At 37.1% G+C, this 14,081-nt stretch overlaps 1 protein-coding gene across 2 annotated transcripts in view; it reads right to left on the bottom strand.

The window, feature by feature from the left end:
- Positions 1-14,081, bottom strand: part of LOC131592267 (kit ligand) — a 54,517-nt gene that overhangs the window by 29,061 nt on the left and 11,375 nt on the right. The window lies entirely within an intron of this gene.

Genomic DNA, 14,081 nt, shown 5'->3' with positions numbered 1-14,081 from the left:
TGTGAAGTCTAGAAGCAACAATACTCTTTATCCTTCATGAAGGCATACTTGTACTATTACAATATCATCTTAATGGAAGGAATTCATGAAAATGCACTTAATTGATCTTTTCTGGAAGCAAATATCTTTAGAGTATTAATGGAAAGCTTAGTACCGAGCCATCAGGTTACTTGCACAGGATCACACTTAGCTGGGTTTTTGCAAAGTTTACGGATACCAAAGAAGAGGAAGACACAAACTTTGCAATATTCTTTATCATCAAAATAAAGTTAATTACACACTTGTCATTCACCTGATAGATCTGCGGTTGTAATGTGATAAATGATAAGGAACAAAATTATACCAGATTACATCAAGACAAAAGGAGAAAGTTAATAATCACAGCCATTTCATTTGAGTACTTAAACTGCAAGCAAACCCACAACTGGACTCTGCCCAAATACTGACATCTCAAGCAGCAGTACAGTACATCTTCTCCAAGTGATGTGCTCTGGCCTCTCAGAAGTGCCAGCTTGGCTTTGGCACTACATTCCCCTCCTAAATCCTTTTGGAAACAGCAATGCAATGTATTCACACAGCCTTGTGAGACTCACACAGAAAAGCACCAGATAACTAACTAGCTGCGATGCACCTGGGTGTCTCCTTGGCTACACTGCCTGAACTTCCTCGCCTTCTGTTGTTCCTTGTGCTTCACTGGTTTCCCACAGAGCCCTGTGCCAAGTTTAAGCTGTAGATCTTTATTTCCAGAATGCTAAAGCATTTAAGTTATGGATAATCAAAAGTTGCCTCGGGTTGTGAAGCTTCTTGTGCCAGCTGACTGAAGCTGTCAGCAAAAGCCGATGATGGTGTACATTTATGGCAAGTATGGAATTTGCCTGTGCAGGCTCCTAAGCCTCCATAAGGGCAGGACTGAGATCAGAATTTGCTTTTGCGCAAACTAAGATACAGCTCAGCTCCTTATGTTCTGTGTGACAGGTAGAGAACTCCAGCCTCCACCCTTGCCTTCATATGCTCTCCAACCTTTCACGTAAGACTAAAGGAAGTGAACCAACAGCGACACAATTCTCCAGGAAAACAAGAGAAAAATCACGGATTAAAAAGATGAACTATCATTATAGTAATCTGGAGGGCCTAAGAAAGAATGATAATAAAGATTGTTCAGGAGTTTCATAAACTTGACAGACCAGTGCCAGGCACTTTACCTAAAAGAGCTGTTAAATGACAAGAGTAATCTCTTTCTTGTATCTTTTATCTCTTAAATCTTGTATCTATCCTGCAAGTAAAACTGGTCGTTTGCTTTCTTAGAATACAGCTTCCTGACATATTTAGGTAACATCAGTGTGGGCTGCTGGTAAAAAAGACAATCTAGCTTCCTCTCCCTACCTCTTGCACTGGCACTGATGGTTTAGTCAGTTGTACCAGGCAGACAACCTCCATCTTTGTTTTCCTGTAGAATTCTTCAGCTTTCTGATCCAAGTAACTGACACAGTTGAAATGCTCTGTCAAAGATGAGATAAGCCAGGACTGCAGATTTCAGTGGAGCCTGCACTTGCCTTTCCCTAAACTGTACTCTCAGACACCACAGAGAAAGAAATCAAAAGTATTCTAAGCAAAGTGAATTTACAATATGCAAGATGTCTTTTGAGAATGTCTCTTGCTTCAACAAAACCAGCACTTAGAAATACTTTTATTTTAATATTTGTACAAATAATTACTGAGCATATTTACCAATGTGAAGGATTGAGAATAATGAATAGTTCATCTTACAAAATTTCTGTATTTTATGCTACACAAAGCTTTGCAGTTATATATATATATATATATATGAACAATTTGAGCTCTGGGGAAATGCAAAGATGCTGTTAGTTTCAGAAGGAACCTTTGAGAGCTCCTTGAAGTGTATTAGAGCTCAAAGATATTTAAGAACTGGTTTTAAGTGAGCAAGAGAAAAGTCTCCCCTTCCTACATAAGCTCCAGAATCACAGAAGAAACAAAAGGTGGCCTCAAGCTAGCCGTCTACTACCTCATTCACAATTTTTGGAAAGAAATTGCTGTAAAAAAGGCAAGAAGTTAATGACAACTAGCTCCAAAATGAAATAACTATACTGCTTTCAAGAACAAAAACTCAGTAGTTCAACCTTTGGAGTAAAACAGTGCATTAGCAGTGACACTGGCAGGGATCTTTCCCTGACATGTTCATTGGAGATGGAGCTCACACTAGGAACTGGCAATTTCTTTATTGGATTCCGCAGCATTGATTAGTATGTAAAGATGAAATTTGTTCACTGAACTGTCATGGTTGTAGGATGATGTTCAACCTAACAGTCTAATAATCAAAAACATAACAAAATTCTTTAACTAGAATTTTAAAAAATTCTTTAATTAGAATTTAACTATTTTTCAGCAGATCAACTAAGTAATATTAATAAACACATTAGCACACTCACACAAATAAAACCAGAACTTCAAAGCACCTTGTAAATTTTTGTACTTCTGAACATAAAGACAGCCCATACATGAAGCTTAAAATCACTATACATTTTATTATTATGTAAATAAATAAGAATACTTTCTCTCTTATGTAAATAATGGGATTTTGAATAATTTTATAACTGCTATTAAAACCAAATGATTTTTAAATTCTGAGAGTATTTGAGGTTTTTCTTTATTATTTTCTCCCTGTGTCATCCAAAAGGAACTGAAAAATCTTCAAAATACTGCTAGTTTCAACATGCCTATTATACAAAATCTTTTAATTATTTGCACTTACAAAATATTTATATTACGCATGCCTTCAGGCGCATTATATGTAAGGACTGTACAGATCAAAGAGTTGAACTATTCTTGTGTTATTTACTAATGACCAAACCTGCTGTTTGAGCAAAACTTGACTAGACTGAATTAAATCAAGGACAGAACAAAAGGGAACCTTAAACAATAGCTTTATAAATAGAGATGCCCATTTTATACTTTACTAAGCATAAATAAAAGTTACCTACACAGCACTCACAACAGATTTCCATATTTAATTACCCCTAAGTTAACATGGGATTTTTCAAAGCTGGCCTCAGAATTTAATCACACATCATCTACTAGCATCAAACTGAAGACATATAGAGACAGGAGGCAGACCTGTACACCAAAGCGCCTCTTCCTATTTTCAGCTCAAAAATCATTCAATTGTCTTTAGATTCTGAAATGTCTTAAATAATGAATATTTAAATTTGAGCAAGGGGAAAAAAATAGCGATTAGACTCAAAAGGATAAACTAAAGATTTCAAGTGTGCACATTTGTTTATTCTGCAAATGATTTGCACTATTGCTTGTAAACCATAATCTAGAATTTCAGTAAACAGCATTTTAGAAGCTTAGCTAGTGATCCAATGTGTTGAAGACCATCCTTTCAGTAGTAAATCAACATCCTTTTTATTTATGTTCTTCGTTTACAATCTGAAGTGTTGACAAAGGCTGCTGAGTGAGTAGTTTAGCATCTCTTTCACTATGTATGCTATGAAAGATAATCACGTTAATGTTCAGCCAATTCCTTAAGTGGAAAGCAGCTAGGGGAATACCACATTGCTTTATAAAACAAACTTTGGAAAGTCTGGACATTTCCAAACATCTAGTTTGTCCTGGTAACAATTCTAATCACAAGTAGGAAGAAGTCATCAAAAAAAAAGGCAAATAACAAACCACAAGAAAACATTAAGCACAGGGAGAGGTAGTAGCTACACAGATGAATGGGTTCTCCATTTTAAAATTTCTTGTATTCAAATCATATTAGCCATGGAATTTTTCAGCCCAGTTTCCTGAGCAAATCATCCAACTAACCACTACCAAGCCACACCTGAAGTAGGTTAGCTGACAATATGGAACAATATTCACCCTGGGCCAGGCTTCCCAAGTTTTTTTTTCACTTCTGTTAATGTTGGAGTAGGAGCATCTTCCAATATTGGCCCTTCAGACAGTGTTCACATGCTGCTTTGCTGAGACATGGCTTGTGAACTTCTGCCACAGACAATATTTGTTGGTCAGTCATGGACAGCTAACTTAATGTTCATACTTAGACCCAAAAAGCCTATTATACAAAGGTTTAGAGAACACATAAATAGCAAGAAAATATATTTCTTGGCTTTTTTAATTTTTTTTTTAAACCACACAGCATCCAGATGCATAGAAGCACAGTAACTCTTTCCAATGTCTGTTTGGTTTTTTAGCTGTGATAGAAATTAAATAATTAAAGTCATGGAAGATCTGTCTTAAACCAATTAAGAAATTAACTGGCAGAATAGAAAAATCTTTAAATGAAAGAGAATTTATACAGAATGTATTCCAACTGCCATTTTCATGGTTTTCAGTGACACCTTTACACATGCAAATGGCCGTGCTAACTTGAATACCCCACATGGCTATACCTAAATACTGTTTAAATGGTAAACACTGCTCAAGCCCCCCAAAAAGTGAGTTAAGTGTCTAAAAAGAAGTCACCCACTCACAACTACTTCTTTCTGGAAACAGTGAAGTACTTGGCAAGCACATTTGGAACTGGCAATGTCCCCTGCACACTCTCAAGCACCCAGGAAATTACATCAGAGTAGCTGAAGGAAGCACAGCGTTAACTCTGAATAACGCACAGTTAAGTTTAGTGTACATCCCCTGTCCATCAAAACTGGCACTAGTCTCACCAGATACAACAGCCTACCAACTAGGGTGCTCTCTAAGTGACACATCTGGCTTACATTTCCTGTAACCAAGGGAATTCCAACTCACGGGAGTTGCGCTGTGTTCCTCTGCTATATCTACCTTGTAATTTTCATGGAATCATACAACCATTTAGGTTGGAAAAGACCTCTGAGATCAGTAAGTCCAACCATAAACCCAGCACTGGCAAATCTACCAGAATCTACCAGAAATCTACCAGAAGTGCCACATCTACAACTGGAGCTGATTTCCAGTCTATTTTGGCTTCTAGGCTAAGAGGAGCAAATGAGGGGTACACTGGTATCCTGACCCTTATTTTTCACAACATTCATGCACTTCACATTGTCAAGACAATATGTAGAAAAATAGACATGTTCACTGAACAGGCATCAGAATGTGTGTATCCTTGTCTCACACATGCTCTTCCATCTGGGCACCCTAACTTCAGAGAAGCTTCGCAGTCAACACGTGGGTTTTCTTGAACAACCTTTTGGCAGTCCAATGAACAAAATGCCTAACTCCAGCTCAGTGAGTCACTCTGCAGGGGTGAGACACCTAAAAATCTCTGGATCACGCCCTCCATGCTTTGTTATGATTACAAAATCCAGATGCATATTTTTCTAGTGACTGATACCAGTCTTCATTTTTTTTTAACAATGGTGTGTAGTAAGGAGTATGATTATAAAAGTAAGCAACAGAGAGTATAATTTTCTGCACTTTGATTTAAACACAGACTATAGAAATACTAATCACTCTTTTTCTGAGAAAGTTTTAGATTGTTTTGGACACAAAATATTTGAACATATATTTGGTTATTTACAAAACACAGTATATTTTGTACTCAGTTTTGCATATATCTAAAATACATAATATGAGGGTATTTCAAGGGGTTAAGGGGAAGGAAATTAGTAATTTCATACTACAAATATGAGCAGGAAGAGGTGCCATTGCTACCTACATTCAAATTAGTTAATCAGGCAACCTGCTTTCACAGCTGCTTGATCTTTTTGTGACAACACTATATTTGCCCTTCTGTGACTTTCCCACACCTAGAATCTCTTCCCCCACACCTCTGCACTCACTTGTGTATCCACAGGGGACTCCTAGAATGACAAGAACAGGAGTTTTCATCTAACTGTTCATTTGGTGGCAGAATGTTAAAGTGGCACTTGCTGGACTCCACCAGCCATATGTGCAAAAACAAAGCCAATTGCTGTATTCAGATGTTTATAGGCCAGTTCCCTTTTACGGTACACTCGTCATGAACTGGAAATAATTCTATTCAGGTCAATGGATAAAAGGTAGTCCCAAAACTCTTAAGTGCTAATGCAGAGCAACCATTTTTCTCCAATATTTTTCTTTTTCAGCTGGAAGGAGAAGCCATTCTCTAGTTCTGCCAAGTTATGCACACCTATTTCCTGAATCAGACAAATTTAAGATACATAGTCCTAAAAGTGCTGAGAAAATGATGAGTCACACTATTCTTTCCCACCATCCAGACCTTGGGAAAACTGGGAATCTGCTTAAGACTTCACTTATGCCAACTTCATTTCATACAACCTCAGGCCAAATGCTATTATCCTCTACCCCTTGCAGCTCTTCTTGACAGATGCAACTGGCTGCTCCAGCCAACGTGCTGCTGTTGCACTTGGTATGGAGCACCCAAACTCCGGCTGACGTTGGTTTGTGTGTTTCAGCTGAAACCAAGATGAATGTGATAAGCAAGAAGTGTAAATTGACACACAGTTTGCCTTGCAAATCAATGCAATTCAGGTATTTTGCAATTACATTCAGTAAACTACAAAAAGGTCTTTTTAATGTGTAAATTAACATATTTTCAATCTCTATAAGGATACCATTGCAAAATATTTGGCAGTTTTAAAAATATAAGCTCTTGTTCTTTAAAAGCGTTATCTGATCCATAATAAATTTTGTCCACTCTTTAATCTCACTTGACAATCAGGGATTCAGGCAATTTCCATGCATCCTAAACTTGTCCTGGATGACAGCCAGTTTGTGTAGTTCCCAAGTACTGGGAAGTTAAGTTACCAAGAGACAGGTAATTATACACGAATGTTGCCTCTGGAACTTGTGTAAAAAAGCATCTGAATAAACATTTACTGATAATAATCCATCAGGCAGCATTCTAGTTCTGTAAAAGATGCAGGAGATTTAATTGGAAGAAAGGATAAAACTTTTTAAAACTTCTCTATTTTGAAAGAAATCTTCCTGTTAAATCAGAATCAGAGACTATGAGGATCTCCAGAGGGTCCTGCACTTAGCAGTCTTTAGGACGTGTCTACTGGCAAGAAGAGATTTCCTTTGCCACTTCTTGTAAAATTCCATAGCACACATCCAGGATCAATACTGAAGTTTTTCGTCTTTCTGTCTATAGAGAGAAAAAGGCAAATACTTCCTTGGTCTGTAATGAAGGTACTGAGATCCAAATACATGCCCAATCAAAACAGAAATAAGCAGAAGACCAATCTTCAGTTGACTCAACAAAACCTCCCACAAACTCTAAAGAGGAAGTTGGTTTTTTCTTCCCCTGCTGAGAACTTACGGAAGAGTTTTCTACCACAGATCCAAAGGCATTTTAAAGTAATTTAAAGGGGAGGGCAACATAAAATACAAGATTATCTTTGCAGGGGGGACAAGGTCCTCTCACTGTATGGAGGTGGATGATCTGACTTCCTCAGGGAATGAAAAGACATTCTCTTAGATAAAATACTTAATTAAAGATTTTTTCTAAAGATCTGTTTTAGAGGTCTTGTTTGTTTGCCAAGTTCATGCAAAAAACAAGTCCACTATATTGAGTATTCTTTTGAATTATAATGAAAATATATACCAAGAAATCTTCTTTAATCTTGGACTTTCAAACACAAGGAAAGGAAATAAGACTTGTTACAGAAATTCTGTACTGGATCTTTAATTCTTACCATCTGCTACAAATTATATGGTGTTTGCGTTGGAAGAACTATTAGTCTGGCAAAATAAATTGAAATAAATAAAATCATCTAGAAAAGTGAAAACAACAGCAATTTTGATACTTGGCATATGCTAGAACCCGTGTACACGATGAAAATGTCCCATGTATATCATTCTTAGTATGAACCAAAACATGTTAAGTGGATTCTTACTCTTTCATGCACAGAAACTTTACTAGAAAATAAACTGCATTATAAATCTGAAGAGTTTTCAGTTCATACTTGAGCCTGTGGAAAGCAAAGATTGGGGAAAAAAATCCTTATACAAAATGAAAAGGAGTTTAGGTGCTTATTTTCCCCTTTTCAATCCTTTTTATTTCTTTGTATAAAAGAAGCAGAGGATGATTTTTGAAATATAAATCATAGAGTCATCAACTTGGTTTTAAATCAAAGACATGCTCTCAGAAAGATACTGTTCTGTTTCTGGACTCTGAATTTTTTTTATAACATCCCTGATAGGCACTGTATCTTTATAAGGATATAATTCCAGAGTTAATTTCTCTGACCTGCTTGATATGAGACCTCGTTAAAGGATATTTCTGAACACAGACTGAAAACTAGATGCCATTACAGTTGAGACTGTGTTTCATGCACCTACCTTAACTGTATTGCATTTTCAGAATTACAAGCTTAACTGTGATTAAAGAACACTGGAGCTATAGGATATGCCAACACCAACATAAGCTTTGACAGTGCTGATGGATGACAACTTTTCACATCAGTATTGTACTACATATTATAAGACTTCTCATTACTGTCTTCTGTTGCTGTCTACTTTAGTGGTCTACAAGAACACTCAGGATACAGTGAGGAAATAGAATTTGCATTAATGATATGGTTTTTATTATGATAAAGATCATAAGATCCAGCCCCAGAAGCTTTCCTCAGTACCTCCTCTCATTGTGAAGGGCTCATGACCAACATCAGGCAAATGTGGTCCTCTGCAGTCCATCCAGAATGGCTCTGGCATTATCTGCTACTAAAGGCAAATGATATCAGACCTGAATTCCAACATATAGGGATAGGTCTAGCCAGTCCTCCTCGACAGACATTCAGAAGATTGGTATTCTTGGAGCATAAATTTCTTCAGTAACTTTATCTGCCCCACACCACAGCGGTATCAGTTTTCAAGGTCACTGTGGGCTTCATGCATCCCCTGGGACAGGTAGGCTTCAGTTAACATTTTTTTGTCCCAATCCTTTGATAGCTTACATTTTTAATAGCACTGGGTAAAAACAAATAGAAAGAGTGGAGTAAAGTGAGATTGGAGGGAATAATCACAGAACAATTAAAGATGGAAAATACCTCTAAGACCAAGTCCAACTGCAAACTGAGCATTGCCACCACTAAACCATATCTCTAAGCATCACATCTATACTTCTTTAAAATACCTCCATGGCTGATAACTCAAGCTTCCCTGGGCAGCCTGTGCCAGTGTTTGGCCACCATTTCGGTGAAGAAATTTTTTCTAACATCCAATCTAAACTCTCCATGGCACAACTTGAAGCCACTTCCTCTTGTTCTATTGCTTGTTACTTGGGAGAAGAGATCAATTCTCACCTGGCTACAAACTCCTTTCAGGTGACTCTAGAGAGTTTACCATTCTCCTGAGATTCCTTTTCTCCAAGGTAAACAGTTCCCCAGCTTCCTTAGAAGTTTCTCTTAAGGCTTGTGCTTCAGACAGCCCTGCTGCCTTTCTCTGGACACACTCCAGCACCTCAGTGTCTTCCTTGTAGTGAGGTCCTCAGGACTGAACAGAGGATCTGAAGTGAATCTTGGGAAATTATCCCAGATCTTCACTCTTCTGATGGTTAATAGCCTGGTACTGTCCCATGTAAGTGACAGTGGTTTATATCAATGCTGCACCATTGCTTGTGTATTTATCCTCCCATCTTTCTAGTGTGTTGTCTTCATGTACTTATGAAAATCAATCCTATTATTTGAGTCTTTGCTATGCATAATTAAAAAGTCCATTTGACTTTCTTTGCTTCATGACAAAAGAGCAACATAAACCGCCCCCCCCCCCCCCCCAACCTCATGGAAATAAAATTTTCTCTCTTACCTCTTCTCAATTACACATATGATTTATTTCCTTTCTACAGTACCTTAGTTTCACAGACTCCTCTCTAGAAAGTGTAAATGTAGGATTGCCCCAACTCTTACTAAGTATTATTTGTCACAATGGGTGCAGTATCCAACCAGGTGGTTGCTTCTGAAGCGAAGACAAGCAGACCAACACTAAGTCACGCAACCTTTAAATGGGATCCTTCCCCATTAGACAAAGCAGTTTCTTCCATTGATAAGTAACTGTTGACATAAAAAGTATTCCAAATTTGCTTTTAACAAAAACTGGCTTCTTTGGATATATTCCAGACAGCAGCACCTGCATCAACTTAAAAAGGTTTGAGACAGGAAATAAAACATTTTCACTTTGATCCCCGAAAAACCCCAGCTGAGGACTTTTTAAATTATGAAGTAACATGTATATTGGTGAGGAAAGTAATTTTGTATTTTGAAGAGTGTTGTGGTTTAACCCCAGATGGCAACTAAACACCACACAGCTGCTCATTCGCTCCTTCTCCCCAGTGGGATCTGGGAGAGAATCAGAAGAGTAAAAGTGGGAAAACTTTCTAGGTTTAGATCAAGACAGTTTAAGGGGACGTAAAAAGAAGAAAATAAGGGTAACAATAGTAACAAAGTAATTAGAATATACAAAACTAGTGATGCACAATGCAATTGGTCACCTGCCAGTTACTTACTGAGCTGCCAGCTCCCAAGCAGCAGTGGCCCTCAGCCAGCTTTCCCCCCAGTTTATATGGTGAGCATGATGCCAAATGCTATGAAAGATCCCTCTGGCCAGTTTGGGTCACCTGTCCTGGCTGTGTTCCCTCCCAGCTTCTTGTGCCCCTCCAGCCTTCTCACTGGCAGGGCAGGAGAAGCTGAGAAATCTTTGACTTAGTCTAAACACTGCCTGGCAACAACTGAAAACATCGGTGTGTTATCGACATTATTCTCATACTAAATCCAAAACACAATGCTATAGCAGCTATTAGGAAGAAAATTAACTGTATCCCCACTCCAACCAGGACAGAGATTTAAAAAAATAAAACAACAAACCAATCAGATAGTTAGCCAGACCTGTGGTGAAAGTTTTCAACACCAACTACAACACTGATGAAAGAAGGTCATTCTGCTCTGCAGCTGCATTAAATCTTGGATCTTTTGAGAAATAAATAAGAGATATTTTATGTTTCCTTCTATCATCAGTAGTGATACCTAATATTTTAAACATAAGTAATGAAAACTCTTATTCATTTTTTTCAAAATTCAAAAGATATTTTTATAAGCATTATTCTAAACCTAAATAATTTCTTTGGGGTATGTATGAAGGATGAAAAGTATTTTGATCACATTGATCTCCTGTAGCATGAGGGAGTGTCATTACACATCTACTCATCTTCAGAAATGGGGCAAGGTTATGGTCTTCCATAGTGAAGCCTGCATTTCTGCTCCTTTTCACTATTTTTCATCGCAAAATTTACTGTATCACACATAATGTCTACTAATGATGTGCTACTCATGATTTAAAACATGACTTTACAGACTGCTGCTATGTTTCATAAGCACCTTGCACACTGTGCCATGAGAGAATGAATGAGGAAAATTCAACAAAACAGTGCCTTGTTTGCTAGAAACAGTTCGAGATTTAAATAAAATACATAATCCTTTCCACATCATGTTCTGTCTGTTTCAAATAAAACATGTTGTCTGGCAATGAAGTCAGCTTCTGGTCCCATAAACAGCCCCTGTGGACATTTTAACAATTATCTACAGACAATTTTTACAAAAATTGACAAAGGTTTTGTCAGGGGAAAATATTAAAAGCACCTACAGGCAAGCTGCTTAAGAGCCAGCATACTAAAATACTAAAAAGTGAAAAATGAAACCTGCATCTCCTGTCCTTGGTGTTAAGTTTTCATCTTCCTTCATCAAGAGATACAAGGAAACCCCTGAGGAATTTCAACATGTTGAACATCTTTGTCACAACAAAACTTCTGCCCTTTGTACAGAGCCTTTCTTGGTATATAGTAATTACCTGGCCATTAGCCACCATAATGTCTGCAAGGTATTTCCCTGGGAAATGTGTAAGTTTAAACCTCACCATTCAAGAACTTGGAGCCCATGATTCCATATGTGTCAATAACCAAGCAAAGTTTAATGAGCTGATCACAAAAACACTGCTAGACTTTGACTCCTCCTAAAAATATACATTTCTGAAGTTTCACTGTATCTTGAATATGTACTTCTTATCAGTTTACCTAAGAAGCTGAGCTGCACATACTAATAGTGCTCCAAGAAATGTTTGTGAGAATCATGCAATTTTATCTCAGCTGTTTCCAAATAACAGAGTAAGACAAAATCAGGTTTAAAACACTTTCAACAGGGAAAAAAACCCATAAAATGCCATAATGTTTTCCAGATCCTGATTTCAATTCAGTTCTTTCATATGTCAGATAGTATTTTATTTCTCACATAATCTGAGTTACATGTCCTCCTATACATATACAAAACTGGAGTCAACAATTTGGCTTTAATGTAATGATCTGTAAAAGGATACATTACATTTATGCTGTTATTAGACTATAAGTACATTAAGAATGGATCTATATTTTTTGTAAAAAGAATATTTATCCAAAGCAATAGACCAAAGGATGAGATTATTCTCAAATGCCCTGAAGCTTGTGAGACTGCAGACAAATCAGGTAAGAACCACATCAAATTAGAAACTAATCTTCAAAACATTTAACTGTGCTTGCAAGACAACGTAAGTGCTGGGCAGCCAATAAGCCATTTACCTCAGCAAGCTGGAATTACAAACACATTATGCCTTGTCTTAAAGTAATTACATTAGTATATTAGTAAGAAAAAATCAGCTGTATTTTTTTTTCGGGTTTTTGATCTCAACTGAAACATTTTCATATGCCAAAAATACTTTAGTTGTTATCATTATTCTAACTGCAAATTTTACAGTAGAAAACAAGCATTAATTCCTTTTCCAAGATGTACTAAAATTCATCACGCCATTGTTAATTTTAAAAATTCTTTCTGAAATTATTTCCTGAGACCCTATGTTGGGTTTTTTAAGAAAGCAAATTGTCAGATTGGCCATTTTAGAATTTCAACCTACATGTAAGGTTTTTTCCAGGAAAATTCAAGTTTAAGATGGCAAAAATGGGACAAGACTGATCAAAATGCTTCATATAACACAAAAAATACAGCAACTGCATTACTGCATCAGAAACTCAAAGATATTTTTAATTCCTATGCACCTCTAAAAGCAGACACATTTTTAAGTGCTTTTTCCTGCTAACACTGAAGTTTTGTACAAGAATATCTTTCAGGGATGGTGCATGGAAACTCCACTGGTTTTCAGTGGCTAGAGCTGTGCAACAACTTTACATAAAATTTTGAGTTCTCACCATTGATAGTCGCATGCTAAAAGAATGATAGTTCAGTATAAACATCTCAGCTGTCATTACTTTCACATGTAATTGAAGTTCAGCTACAATATATCTTCAAGTGTTTTCCTTTCCACTAAGCTAAAGGCTGAATTGTTACAGATGGTGATTTTGGCAGATGGTTGTATATGAAACTGAGTTTATAATTAGGCCAAATCTGACTTGTACAATTAAGGCAATGAAGATTTGGAAAATAAGAAGTGTCAGATCAGTACATGATTGGTCTGGTGCCCACTGAAAACTGAAGAAACCTGATCGTTCAGATTTACAGAATATATTGCCTATACAAAAACTTCTTCCAAATTGCACAAATTAGAAGATGAGAAAGATTTCACACAGAGAGTGTAAACTAAAATAACCATGGCGTTTTACCTACTTAAGTGTATAATCCCTTTTTCTTCAGCCAAGCCTAATGAGATGGTCTGAAGCCATCCAACAGCTCCCTGCTGCTGAGAGGGCTCCTTCTCTGCAGCTTCCCTCCCTCTGACATTCACCCGACCCCTAAGCAAGCCAGTAAATTCAAAGACAGTGACTAGCCAATTCAGCTCAGAGACAAAAAGTAATCCCTGAGGAATGAGCGGAGGAGGAGATGAGATGTGCAAGGATGAGAAGACTGGGACTACCCCTTTCTGAATGTGACCTCTTGGGCTCACTCTAACATATATCAACCTGCGTTTCAAACCATAATATATCTAGTGTCAAAACCTTTCCAGACTGGTAATTTTGTGTTAAGGCAGCATTGCCTGTTTTAGCTTCTTCTGTTAAATATTTATTTATTCTTGTACCAAGAAAGGATCAGTAATGTCCAGCAATCATTCTCTCTACTACTTCCTGTATATCATTCAATAGTTTGTTGCAATCAACTTTCAGTCTC

Source organism: Poecile atricapillus, chromosome W (genome assembly GCF_030490865.1).
Source record: "Poecile atricapillus isolate bPoeAtr1 chromosome W, bPoeAtr1.hap1, whole genome shotgun sequence".
Classification (NCBI taxonomy): Eukaryota; Metazoa; Chordata; class Aves; order Passeriformes; family Paridae; genus Poecile; species Poecile atricapillus.
Note: the sequence above shows the minus strand (reverse complement) of the source record. Positions and strands in the feature narration are given on the sequence as shown.